This window comes from Siphateles boraxobius, unplaced genomic scaffold (assembly GCF_051911475.1).
Source record: "Siphateles boraxobius isolate OS27281-9 unplaced genomic scaffold, OSU_SipBor_1 56, whole genome shotgun sequence".
Lineage (NCBI taxonomy): Eukaryota > Metazoa > Chordata > Actinopteri > Cypriniformes > Leuciscidae > Siphateles > Siphateles boraxobius.
The window spans coordinates 398,243-412,581 of record NW_027509182.1 but is presented as its reverse complement, the minus strand read 5'-3'; the positions used below and the strand labels follow the sequence as shown (position 1 = coordinate 412,581).

The window sequence follows — 14,339 nt, the reverse complement described above, 5'->3', positions numbered from 1 at the left end:
CCATTGTGTATGAAATGTGCTATATAAATAAACTTGCCTTGCCTTGCCTTGCCTAGTGTACGCGCAGAGTATGTGTAGTGCTCTGTACATCACATGTAGACTATTTATAGTGCACGCGCAGAGTATGTGTAGTGCATGCGCAGAGTATGTGTAGTGCTCTGTACATCACGCGCAGAGTATGTGTAGTGCACGCGCAGAGTACGTGTAGTGCACGCGCAGAGTATGTGTAGTGCACGCGCAGAGTATGTGTAGTGCACGTGCATGAGTATGTGTAGTGCACACGCAGAGAATGTGTAGTGCACGTGCAGAGTATGTGTAGTGCACGAGGGGAGTATGTGTAGTGCACGCGCAGAGTATGTGTAGTGTTCTGTACATCACGCGCAGAGTATGTGTAGTGCACGCGCATGAGTATGTGTAGTGCACATGCAGAGTATGTGTAGTGCACGCGCAGAGTATGTGTAGTGCACGCGCAGAGTATGTGTGGTGCACGCACAGATTATGTGTAGAGCACGCGCAGAGTATGTGTAGTGCACGCGCATGAGTATGTGTAGTGCACATGCAGAGTATGTGTAGTGTACGCGCAGAGTACGTGTAGTGCTCTGTACATCACGCACAGAGTATGTGTACTGGACGTGCAGAGTATGTGTAGTGCAAGCGCAGAGTATGTGTAGTGCACACGCATGAGTATGTGTAGTGCACCACGCGCAGAGTATGTGTAGTGCACCACACGCAGAGTACGTGTAGGCTCGTATGCATTCATGTACCACACCCTAGCAACTGAGTGGCGAGTTTTGCCACTGCAAGCACCACTTCACATTTTCTTCTGGTAATGTACATTCTAGTTATTATTCTTATTCTTATTATACTGCCACAGAGAATGATGGGAAATGTAGTTTTGAGTACACATAATGCGTACAAACTACATTGTACTGTCAGCATTCAGAAATAAATTTATCATGATTGAAAACTATAAAGACTTTGTGGTGGCACTCATGTGCATTCAAATCGTAATTACAATATTTCTGACATGACTTGAACGCACAAATAGACATAGTTCATAATGTTTTTGCGATCTACTGATACTTGCAGGAAATGTACACAAGAACATTTTATGGGCAAAAGGAACATGATTAGGCTAATTCCTTTTGAATGTGAGGACAGTGAGTTTGAGGAGAGTCAGGAAGAGTGGATCCCTGAATCAAGTTTGAGTCATGCACACCTGAATCAAGCACACGCAGAGAATGTGTAGTGCACGTGCAGAGTATGTGTAGTGCACGAGGGGAGTATGTGTAGTTCACGCGCAGAGTATGTGTAGTGCTCTGTACTTCACGCGCAGAGTATGTGTAGAGCACGCGCAGAGTATGTGTAGTGCACGCGCATGACTATGTGTAGTGCACCACGCAGAGAATGTGTAGTGCACGTGCAGAGTATGTGTAGTGCACGAGGGGAGTATGTGTAGTGCACGCCCAGAGTATGTGTAGTGCTCTGTATATCACGCGCAGAGTATGTGTAGTGCACGCGCATGAGTATGTGTAGTGCACATGCAGAGTATGTGTAGTGCACGCGCAGAGTATGTGTAGTGCACGCGCAGAGTATGTGTAGTGCACGCACAGATTATGTGTAGAGCACGCGCAGAATATGTGTAGTGCACGCGCATGAGTATGTGTAGTGCACATGCAGAGTATGTGTAGTGTACGCGCAGAGTACGTGTAGTGCACGCGCAGAATACGTGTAGTGCTCTGTACATCACGCACAGAGTATGTGTACTGCACTTGCAGAGTATGTGTAGTGCAAGCGCAGAGTATGTGTAGTGCACACGGATGAGTATGTGTAGTGCACCACGCGCAGAGTATGTGTAGTGCACCACGCGCAGAGTACGTGTAGTGCACGCGCAGAGTACGTGTAGTGCACGCGCAGAGTACGTGTAGTGCACGCGCAGAGTACGTGTAGTGCTCTGTACATCACGCGCAGAGTATGCGTAGTACACGCGCAGAGTATGTGTAGTGCACGCGCAGAGTATGTGTAGTGCACATGCAGAGTATGTGTAGTTCACTTGCAGAGTATGTGTAGTGCACCACGCGCAGAGTATGTGTAGTGCACCACGGGCAGAATACGTGTAGTGCACGCGCAGAGTACGTGTAGTGCTCTGTACATCACATGTAGAGTATGTGTGGTGCACGCGCAGAGTATGTGTAGTGCACCACGCGCAGAGCATGTGTAGTGCACCACGCGCAGAGTACGTGTAGTGCACGCGCAGAGTACGTGTAGTGCACGCGCAGAGTACGTGTAGTGCACGCGCAGAGTACGTGTAGTGCACGCGCAGAGTACGTGTAGTGCTCTGTACATCACGCGCAGAGTATGCGTAGTACACGCGCAGAGTATGTGTAGTGCACGCGCAGAGTATGTGTAATGCACGCGCATGAGTATGTGTAGTGCACATGCAGAGTATGTGTAGTTCACCTGCAGAGTATGTGTAGTGCACCACGCGCAGAGTATGTGTAGTGCACCACGCGCAGAATACGTGTAGTGCACGCGCAGAGTACGTGTAGTGCTCTGTACATCACATGTAGAGTATGTGTGGTGCACGCGCAGAGTATGTGTAGTGCACCACGCGCAGAGTATGTGTAGTGCACCACGCGCAGAGTACGTGTAGTTCACGCGCAGAGTACGTGTAGTGCACGCGCAGAGTATGTGTAGTGCACCACGCGCAGAGTACGTGTAGTTCACGCGCAGAGTATGTGTAGTGCACGCGCAGAGTATGTTTAGTGCACGTGCATGAGTATGTGTACATACGCGCAGAGTATGTGTGGTAAACACGCATGAGTATGTGTAGTGTACGCGCAGAGTACGTGTAGTGCACCTTGCAGAGTACGTGTAGTGCTCTGTACATCACGCACAGAGTATGTGCAGTGCATGTGCAGAGTATGTTTAGTGCACCTCGCGCAGAGTATGGTTAGTACACCACGCACAGAGTATGTGTTTAGTGCACGCGCAGAGTATGTGTAGTGCTTGCGCAGAGTATGTGTACTGCACGCGCATGAGTATGTGTAGTGCACGCGCAGAGTACGTGTAGTGCAAGCGCAGAGTACGTGTAGTGCACGCGCAGAGTATGTGTAGTGCACGCGCAAGAGTATGTGTAGTGCACCACGCGCAGAGTATGTGTAGTGCACGCGCAGAGTATGTTTAGTGCACGTGCATGAGTATGTGTAGTGCACACGCAGAGAATGTGTAGTGCACGTGCATGAGTATGTGTAGTGCACGAGGGGAGTATGTGTAGTGCACGCGCAGAGTATGTGTAGTGCTCTGTACATCACGCGCAGAGTAAGTGTAGAGCACGCGCAGAGTATGTGTAGTGCACGCGCATGAGTATGTGTAGTGCATATGCAGAGTATGTGTAGTGCACGAGCAGAGTATGTGTAGTGCTCTGTACATCACGCGCAGAGTATGTGTAGTGCACGCGCAGAGTACGTGTAGTGCAAGCGCATGAGTATGTGTAGTGCACCACACGCAGAGTATGTGTAGTGCACGCGCAGAGTATGTTTAGTGCACGTGCATGAGTATGTGTAGTGCACACGCAGAGAATGTGTAGTGCACATGCAGAGTATGTGTAGTGCACGAGGGGAGTATGTGTAGTGCACGTGCAGACTATGTGTAGTGCACGAGGGGAGTATGTGTAGTGCACGCGCAGAGTATGTGTAGTGCTCTGTACATCACGCGCAGAGTATGTGTAGAGCACGCGCAGAGTATGTGTAGTGCACGCGCATGAGTATGTGTAGTGCACATGCAGAGTATGTGTAGTGCACGCGCAGAGTATGTTTAGTGCACAAGCGCAGAATATGTGTAGTGCAAGCGCAGAGTATGTGTAGTGCACGCGCATGAGTATGTGTAGTGTACGCGCAGAGTACGTGTAGTGCACGCGCAGAGTACGTGTAGTGCTCTGTACATCACGCACAGAGTATGTGCAGTGCATGTGCAGAGTATGTTTAGTGCACCTCGCGCAGAGTATGGTTAGTACACCACGCGCAGAGTATGTGTAGTGCACGCGCAGATTATGTGTAGTGCATGCGCATGAGTATGTGTAGTGCACGCGCAGAGTATGTGTAGTGCACGCGCAGAGTATGTGTAGTGCACGCGCATGAGTATGTGTAGTGCACGCGCAGAGTATGTGTGGTGCACGCGCAGAGTATGTGTGGTGCACGCGCATGAGTATGTGTAGTGTACGCGCAGAGTATGTGTGGTGCACGCGCAGAGTATGTGTGGTGCACGCGCATGAGTATGTGTAGTGTACGCGCAGAGTACGTGTAGTGCACGCGCAGAGTACGCGTAGTGCTCTGTACATCACGCACAGAGTATGTGCAGTGCATGTGCAGGGTATGTTTAGTGCACCTCGCGCAGAGTATGGTTAGTACAACACTCGCAGAGTATCTGTAGTGCACGCGCAGAGTATGTGTAGTGCATGCGCAGAGTATGTGTACTGCACGCGCAGAGTATGTGTAGTGCACGCGAATGAGTATGTGTAGCGTACTCTGCGCGTACACTACACGTTCTCTGCGCGTAGTGCACTACACATACTCTGTGCGTGCACTACACATACTCTACATGTGATGTACAGAGCACTACACGTACTCTGCGCATGCACTACACGTACTCTGCGCGTGCACTACACGTACTCTGCGCGTGGTGCACTACACATACTCTGCGCGTGGTGCACTACACATACTCATGTGAGTATGTGTAATTCACGCGCAGAGTACGTGTAGTGCACGCGCAGAGTACGTGTAGTGCTCTGTACATCACGCGCAGAGTATGTGTAGTGCACGTGCAGAGTATGTGTAGTGCAAGAGGGGAGTATGTGTAGTGCACGCGCAGAGTATGTGTAGTGCACGTGCAGAGTATGTGTAGTGCACGAGGGGAGTATGTGTAGTGCACGCGCAGAGTATGTGTAGTGCTCTGTACATAACGCGCAGAGTATATGTAGAGCACGCGCAGAGTATGTGTAGTGCACTCTTATGAGTATGTGTAGTGCACATGCAGAGTATGTGTAGTGCACGCGCAGAGTATGTGTAGTGCACAAGCGCAGAGTATGTGTAGTGCACGCGCATGAGTATGTGTAGTGCACGCGCATGAGTATGTGTAGTGCACGCGCAGAGTATGTGTGGTGCACGCGCAGAGTATGTGTGGTGCACGCGCAGAGTATGTGTAGTGCACGCGCATGAGTATGTGTGTAGTGCATACGCAGAGTATGTGTACTGCACGCGCAGAGTATGTGTAGTGCACGCGCATGAGTATGTGTGTAGTGCATACGCAGAGTATGTGTACTGCACGCGCAGAGTATGTGTAGTGCACAGGCATTAGTATGTGTGTGTAGTGCATACGCAGAGTATGTGTACTGCACGCGCAGAGTATGTGTAGTGCACGTGGATGAGTATGTGTAGTGCACCACGCGCAGAGTATGTGTAGTGCACCACGCGCAGAGTACGTGTAGTGCACGCGCAGAGTACGTGTAGTGCACGCGCAGAGTACGTGTAGTGCACGCGCAGAGTATGTGTAGTGCACGTGCATGAGTATGTGTAGTGCACACGCAGAGAATGTGTAGTGCATGTGCAGAGTATGTGTAGTGCACGAGGGGAGTATGTGTAGTGCACGCGCAGAGTATGTGTAGTGCTCTGTACATCACGCGCAGAGTATGTGTAGTGCACGCGCAGAGTATGTGTAGTGCACGCGCAGAGTATGTGTAGTGCACGTGCATGAGTATGTGTAGTGCACACGCAGAGAATGTGTAGTGCACATGCAGAGTATGTGTAGAGCACGTGCAGAGTATGTACAGTGCACGAGGGGAGTATGTGTAGTGCATGCGCAGAGTATGTGTAGTGCTCTGTACATCACGCGCAGAGTATATGTAGAGCACGCGCAGAGTATGTGTAGTGCACTCTTATGAGTATGTGTAGTGCACATGCAGAGTATGTGTAGTGCACGCGCAGAGTATGTGTAGTGCACAAGCGCAGAGTATGTGTAGTGCACGCGCATGAGTATGTGTAGTGCACGCGCATGAGTATGTGTAGTGCACGCGCAGAGTATGTGTGGTGCACGCGCAGAGTATGTGTGGTGCACGTGCAGAGTATGTGTAGTGCACGCGCATGAGTATGTGTGTAGTGCATACGCAGAGTATGTGTACTGCACGCGCAGAGTATGTGTATTGCACGCGCATGAGTATGTGTGTAGTGCATACGCAGAGTATGTGTACTGCACGCGCAGAGTATGTGTAGTGCCCAGGCATGAGTATGTGTAGCGTACTCTGCGCGTACACTACACGTACTCTGCGCGTGGTGCACTACACATACTCTGCGCGTGCACTACACATACTCTACATGTGATGTACAGAGCACTACACGTACTCTGCGCGTGCACCACATAGTTCCCGTGTGGCATGTGAAGACATCGACGCACAAAAGGAATACATTTAAAAATATTTACAGGAAATTTTTCTCAGAAAAGTGCCATGGCTGGTCTTTGTCTGTTCAATGTGTATGTGTGTGTGAGTGTCAGCGGTGAAAAGTTCATCAGCGCTTTACGAGTGGTGGACAGGTTACACAATGTTGCCTTGTTATAAAGTCACACGGGGCTTCGGGAGACTTCAGCCAACGTGGCACTAGGGAGTTAACCCTAAGGCGGTCAAACAGAAGCTCTTGTCTTCTCCTCTGAGAAAAAGGGCTGTGTTTGAAAGTCATGATTCGCTAATTCAGAACATCTGGCCGGATAACCTGTCATTATCCTTACACAACTGATGGGACGTTTGAAGGTCCCCCGGACCATGGGAACAGAGGTGGTTGATAGCCGAGTACACATTGAAAGGGTGTAAGTCCAGTGGCAGATTGTCTCAGAGAATTTTGGGCATACTCGGCCCAACCTATGTACTGGTTCCAGGAGTCTTGGTGGCCATGGCAGAAGGTTCTGAGAAATTTCCGATCTCTTGTATCTTTCTCTCCGTCTGCCCGTTGGATTGCGGATGGTAGCCTAATGTAAGACTTACGGTCACACCTAAGAGGGTGAAGAAGGCCTTCCAAACTCTTGAAATGAATTGTGGTCCACGATCAGAGACAATATCTTCGGGGATGCCAAAGTATCTAAAAATGTGGTTAAAGATTAATTCTGCAGTTACCATGGCTGTAGGGAGTCCCTCCAGGTGAATTAATCGACAGGACTTGGAGAAACGATCGACTATGACCAGAACTATGGTATTACCAGTAGATGGTGGTAGATCTGTGATGAAATCCACTCCTAGGTGTGACCAGGGGCGTTGAGGAACGGGCAGCGGAAGTAATTTGCCGGATGGTAAATGGCGTTGACTCTTCGTGATGGAACAATCAGAGCATCCTTGGACGAATCTTCAAACTTCTTGTGCCATGCCAGACCACCAGTAACGGTTGTGTATCAGCGAGAGGGTACCATTGGCCCCTGGGTGACCAGTGCCCAAGGAGGAGTGAACGGAACCGATGATGGCTGTACGCTGAGATCGTGGTACATATGTCCGGTTTGGAGGGCACCCTGCCAGAGTTTGTTGGCAGGTGTTGGAGGAGTAGAGTTGTTGATCCAGGGAGCATTGAATAGGGTTGACCAAAATATCTTGGGTTAAGATGGGTTCCGGCTCTTCTGAGGATTCATCAGGTGAGTGGAGACGGGACAGAGCATCTGCTTTTGTGTTCTTGGTGCCTGGACGATAAGAAATGGTAAACTTGAAACGGGTGAAAAATAGAGCCCACCTAGCCTGACGGGGATTGAGCATCTTTGCATCTCTTATGTACTCCAAGTTCTTATGATCTGTGAAGAACGGGTGCTGAGCTCCTTCCAACCAATGCCTCCATTCTTCCAGGGCTAATTTGACGGCCAGCAGTTCTCTGTTGCCGATGTAAAAATTCCTCTCCGCCGGGGCGAGTTTCCTGGAGAAGAAGGCACATGGGTGGAGTCTGGCTGGGTTCCCATGGTACTGCGATAGCACTGCTCCTACACCAGTAGTGGAGGCGTCAACTTCAACCACAAAAGCCTTGGTGGGATTAAGATGAATGAGAAGCGGTGCACTGGTAAAGGCAGTCTTTAATTTCTCGAAGGCTTGCGTGGGAGCTGGAGACCAGGAAAGTGACTTTGGCTTGCATTTAAGGAGGTTGGTTAATGGGATGGAGCTGAAATTCTGGATAAATCGGCGATAGAAATTGGAGAATCCTAAAAAGCGCTGGAGTTCCTTGATAGTTGTTGGAATAGGCCAGTCGCGGACAGCTTCAACCTTTCCCTTGTCCATCTTGGATACCGTGCGCACCAATGTGGTAGCTGATGGTTTCTCAGGAGTTGTAGGACCTCAGCAACGTGCTGACGATGTTCGGCCAAGTTCCGGGAGTACACCAATATGTCATCGATGTAAACCAGTACAAACTTATGAAGAAACTCCCGGAGAATCCCGTGCATAAAATCCTGGAACACAGAGGGGGGCGTTTACCAGTCCATAGGGCATGACCAGATATTCATTGTGCCCCGTAGGGGTCACAAACGCTGTTTTCCATTCGTCCCCCTCACGTATATGAGGGTGGTAATGGACCAGACAATAATGAAACTCGAGGTGAGTGCTTAAATGCTGTGGTTGATGAATGACTAGATTGGAATCAGGTGTGCATGGTCAGTACTCTGGAGATGGTTCTCTTTGTGATTGGCTGCTGATTGAACCTGGTACGTCTGTTACAGTACCGTTGGACATTTTGGGCCGATATGAATACCGATTTTAAAAACAACTGTTGGCTGATTCTGATACTGATATTAGTCACTTCCCTACTTATTTGAACTTTTATCATAAACATTTAGTATTGTTTTGATCATGTTTTAATTTAGCAAAGTTCAAAAATCGCATGCATTAATGTATACTAGCTAGTTTATAGCTGCATCATCAAATCATTTTAATTGAACACAAACAGGAGAGAACATTATAAGAGAGGCATAAAGTTAGCTAAAAAAAATTAAAAAATTCAAGAGAAATAAAACATGACAACTTTCAGAGGTTATTTTTTTCTATCAAATACTGTATTTCTATGAAGAACATTTCAGTACTCAAAAAAAGACTTTCATTATCAGTGCCTTCACGCAGTTAATTAGTAAACTACCGGTTTGTTATATCTGCCTTTTTCATGCTATAACAAATATGCTGATACATTGGTGCATCTCTAGTCAAAACTAAATTACATGGAAGTACAAGAGTTATGTAGTGACCAAAAATATAAACAACATGCAACAAAACTCTGAAAATTTGAAGCCCAAAAAAGTTCATGCATCCATGATAAAAAATACTCCAAATGGCTCCACGGGGTTAATAAAGGCCTTCTGAAGTGAAGCCATGGGTTTTTGTAAGAAAAATACCCATTTTTATAATTTTATAATCTAAAATAACCAGCTTCTGCCAGACGACCGTAGTCGACTTGCGCCACAAGATTAACCCGTGGCGCATATGATGTAGGATGTTGGAGTATCGTAAGCTTAGACACCTCTCGTGGTTTAAACAAATAGGGCTGTGCAACAAACTGAATTGTATAGAAATCCTCCGACATTTCTTTCAAAATGGCTCATTCACGACCAGTGTTTTGTTTTGCTCTTTCCTCTGAGCTTCCGCGTTCATCATTACGTTTTGCATCAAAATTGATGCGTAATGGCAGTCTGTCGGAAGCTATTGATTTTAGTTTATAATGTTTTAAATATGGGTATATGGGTAACAGTGTGATTCCATGGCTTTTATAGGAGTTTTTCTGTTCAAATGAGTGACCCTTCAGCTCAAGGTATTCAAGGGCCCACGTGAGAATCACACGGTGTGATTGAATCACCATTTTTTTATTGTTTTATTGTTTACTAGTTTTTATTGTTGAACATGATGTAATAATGAGTTGTGTAAACAACTTCCTGTCCATACCATACTTACTAATCACATTATTACAGTAAACATTGCTCAAAGCATGGGCTTATTTCACAACTTCACATCAGTTAAGTGCCCCGGCACTTGTTATCTGGATTCTGGATGACACTCTGTTCTTATTTGATAGAAGGGGCAATGAAGAGGTTATAAATGCTATTGTTTGATTTATGTGGAGTCCATGAGTGAACAGTGTTAGTGCAGTGACGCATTTATGGTTCACTGTCTTATCAAGGCATCTGTATACAATCCCATATGCTTTTTAGAATAGGGGCAAAGTGAAAAAAAACTTTAGTCACAGTTAATAGGGCAGGGAGGAGATAGGCTTGACATCAAGATATTTCAGATATAAAAATAAAAATATTTAAGGGTGTGAAATAAGAGAGATTTTTTCTTGTCCACATGTATCAGATCCTGTTGATTTAAACAACGTTTTTTGGGTGCAATTCACAGAGCCAGCATCTGAAGTACACTACTCTTGTAGGCTACTTCTGCAGTTTTAGAACATAACTTGGTAGACATTACAGACTTATTTCATACTAACCTGTCATGTTTTACATTTTTACAGTAGATTAAACAAAATAGGACCACTGTATTAAGATCTGTCTTTGTTAGTCTTTATGTGATTTAGCCTATTCTGTAAAGCTTAACCCTTTCACACATACGATCACACCGGTGTGATCAGTTCTGGCTGGTCCCTGGAGCGTACGATCACATCGATGTGATTAGAACGGTCAGTGCATCACGTGATCAACTGCTAAATTCAATCGTGCTTTCGCGCGTTTGCTGGCGCTGAGCCAGAGAAGGACCCACTCAGTGCTGTCATATATCACAACTATTGAGTGTTTTCAACCACATCATTTTTATTTTAGGTTTCAGACATTTAAATAACACAAGTACCAGCAAAACAATGATTTGAGTTTGTAAAATACACACTGATGTCTATAGAGCTTGGCAACGTGACGTCACGCCATAGAGCGCCGCGGTGGCAGATGGGTAGTGCCGCCATATTGTGATCGCCGTTCCGCTGTTAATCTGGCAGACGCGAATCCGGACCGTTAATATATATAAAGTATACATCGATATTTAGATACATTTTAAAGTAATGGGAAGAACTTGTTGTGTTGTCGGTTGTAATGTCCGTTCACACGACCGACAAGGTAAGAAATTAGACAAGGTATTATCTTTCTTTAGCTTTCCCGCCTGGAGGCAGAATCAAGGAAGCTATGTGTCTGATGTGACTAAAAGACGCCGGCTGTTTTCGATATCAGCCATAAGACGTACAGACATCAAGTTTTCCAGCATCCCAAGATCTTTAAAAGTGTGTTCCAGACACTTTTATTCAGGTGAGTGTCAAAGTATTAGGGACATTTTACCAGCAATGTACTATTCCACTTCTAAATATCTTGGAGAAAAATAGATCTTATTCTTTAATCCGAGCATTGAGTCATATGGAAGACACTTTAAGTATGGGAAACGCATATCGTGTCATCTTAGCATGTTTTATTTTTGAATAAAATACATTTTTAAAAGCGTTTACACCTAAATTGTCAGGCCCTGTCACAGACAAATTTGTATACGTTTGAATGGTTTTCTATTGAATTAGTTTGACACAAATATTATTTTCTTATTGATTACATGTCCCTGATTGTATGTAACATGGTATTATAATTTCTATAAGAAAAATAAGCCATTTTGTGGTCAAAATGTAGTGAAAGGAAAGTCCAGAATAACCACCAGACACTTAAATAGTTATATATAAAAAAAATACTTTAACATAGGAGATTTTACAAGCACATAATGGTGGCTATATACCACCACCTTTATCTACACAGTTAAAAAAATGAATTAATCGATATTATCTCAAATATTACATTTTTATATCATAATATTTTAATGTGACAGGGCTGACGGTGTTGTGACAGGACGGACATTGATGACAAGATTTGTTTGTGTTCTTCAAGTATTAGTAAACATTCCTATTTTAATTTCTTATTATGATTTTAATGTTAAATAAGGTGTGATTTTATTTAATATGCATCTTATAATGTATTTTCTATGTTGTTTGAAAATAAGTTGTTTCACTGCAGTAGTTGTTTTTTTTTTCTGTATTTATTTATTTATTTATTTATGTCTTCTTGAAGGTAAACCAGCATACGAAATGGATGAGTCCAATCCTGACTGGGCTCCAACACTGCACCTGGGACACTCTGAAGTGCGTGCTACTGAGTCAGAGCGGTATTCTCGTCGATTACAACGACAACAAATGACTGTGCCAGTAGCAGGAGATGACGGTGAATCCCAAATGCAGGGAGAAACCACTGCAGAAGATGAGGAAGCACAAGAAAAGGTAGGTGATGACCAGGCAGAGGTAGAAGTGGCAACAGATGCGGGAGGTGGTGACCAGACAGAGGTGGGAGCTGTTGAAGATGAATGTGGAGAATGGGCGGATGTGGAAGCCGCAGAGGATAAGGAAGGTGGAAACCAGGCAGAAGATGAAATGACAGTTAAGAGACAAAGGACAGAATGTCAGTTCTGTGAGTGCAACAGTGCAGAAATCAACCATCTGTTGCAGGAGAACAGGGAGCTTCGGTGTGAGCTGAACAAGAGAAAGATGGATGAGGACTTCTTAAAGGGTAACTCAAATAAGGTCAGGTACTACACAGGAATTCCATGCTTTGCCATTTCATTGTCATTGCTCACCAATGTTAAGGCTTTCCTGTCCGTTACCAAAAAGTTGTCATCCTTTCAAATGCTTTTGTTGACACTCATACGTCTGAGGCTTGATCTTCCTGTACAGCACCTTGCCCATCTCTTTAATGTTTCACGTTCAACTATTTCTACTGCCTTTACTGACACCATAGATGTTTTGAATGCACGGCTTAATCCATTGGTGTGCTGAACAGAGAGGCATTGCTTACAAGCTACAATGCCACATCAATTTTTAGAAGCTTTTGGGAAATGTGTTGCTATTATAGTAGACTGCTTTGAAATACGCACAGAAAGGCCATCAAATCTAAAGGCACATGCACAGGCCTTTTCTCATTACAAAGGTACACACACCATGAAATACCTCATTGGTATTACACCACAAGGTGCCATATCATTTATTTCCAAGGGATGGGGTGGGCGTGCCTCTGACAAGCACATAACTGAAAACTGCGGCCTGGTTAACAAACTGTTACCTGGTGACTTAGTGCTAGCTGATCGAGGCTTCGATATCAAGGATAGTGTGGGGATGATGTGTGCAGAGGTCAAAGTTCATGTGTTCACTAAAGGAAGATGTCAACTTGATGCCAAGGATGTGGAAAACACACAAGCGATAGCACACCTGAGGATTCATGTTGAAAGGGTGATTGGCAGTATACGCAACAAGTACACAATGTTACATAAGAGAATACCCATTAATTTGTTACTTCCATGTGAGGGGGAGGAGATGACACTTCTTGACAAGATAGTGAATGTTTGCTGTATACTTCTAAACATGTGTCCCAGTGTGGTTGTAAAACCATATGAAAATGAAAAATGTGCATGTTAAAACTGTTTCATTTGAATGTTGTAAATATGTATATTACTGTTGTAGACATATTAGTTTTGATGACATGTTTGTAAATACTTCTATTGAAAACAGATGGCACAATATGAATTTGTAGAAACTTGTTTAATAAAAATTAAATTTGCAAGTACAAAAACAATTTCTTTGGGGGGTGGAAATTTAGTTGCATTTTTCCAGCGATAAATGTAAACATGTCTGTGTAAACATCTTCAGAAACTGCAAATATATATATTATATATAGTGCAAGCACCGTATTCAAATTTTTCGAGTTTCACCTGTACTGTGCAATCATGTTGAGAACAAACTTAATATATATCTATTGTATAGTGCAATCATGTTGAGAACAAACTTAATATATATCTATTATATACAGTACAATCATGTTGAGAACAAACTTAATATCTATTATTGTCATGATAGACTGAAGGAAGCAAGTGCAGTATAACTCTTTATTTTATGTAGAACAAATAAGAATCCAACACAGGCAACAGGTAAGTGACGCAGGAACTCCGATGGTCAGATGGTGGGTGAAGAAGCAGAGATGCGGTGATGAGTGTCCAATAGTGCGATAATGTCCATATAATCCACAGAACGAAAACCGGAACAAGGAAGACAAGAGACTGGAACGCGACAGGAACACAGACATACCGGGAAACCACATGCAACGATCTGACAGGGAAGATGAGAAAATGGTGAGTATAAATACACATGATCTGACAAGCTGCAGCTGGTGAAGGGATAATGAGTGGATGGGTGATGAGCGCTGATGAGCGGAACGCCCATCTAATCAGCGCGCTGACATATAACAACAGAAACACGAGACAAGAAGAAAACGTAGGATTT

General features: G+C 45.0%; 1 pseudogene; it reads left to right on the top strand.

Annotated features, from left to right (window-relative positions):
* The first annotated feature begins 12,245 nt into the window (after positions 1-12,245).
* Positions 12,246-13,478, top strand: LOC143714873 (uncharacterized; annotated as a pseudogene).
* Positions 13,479-14,339: the final 861 nt, after the last annotated feature.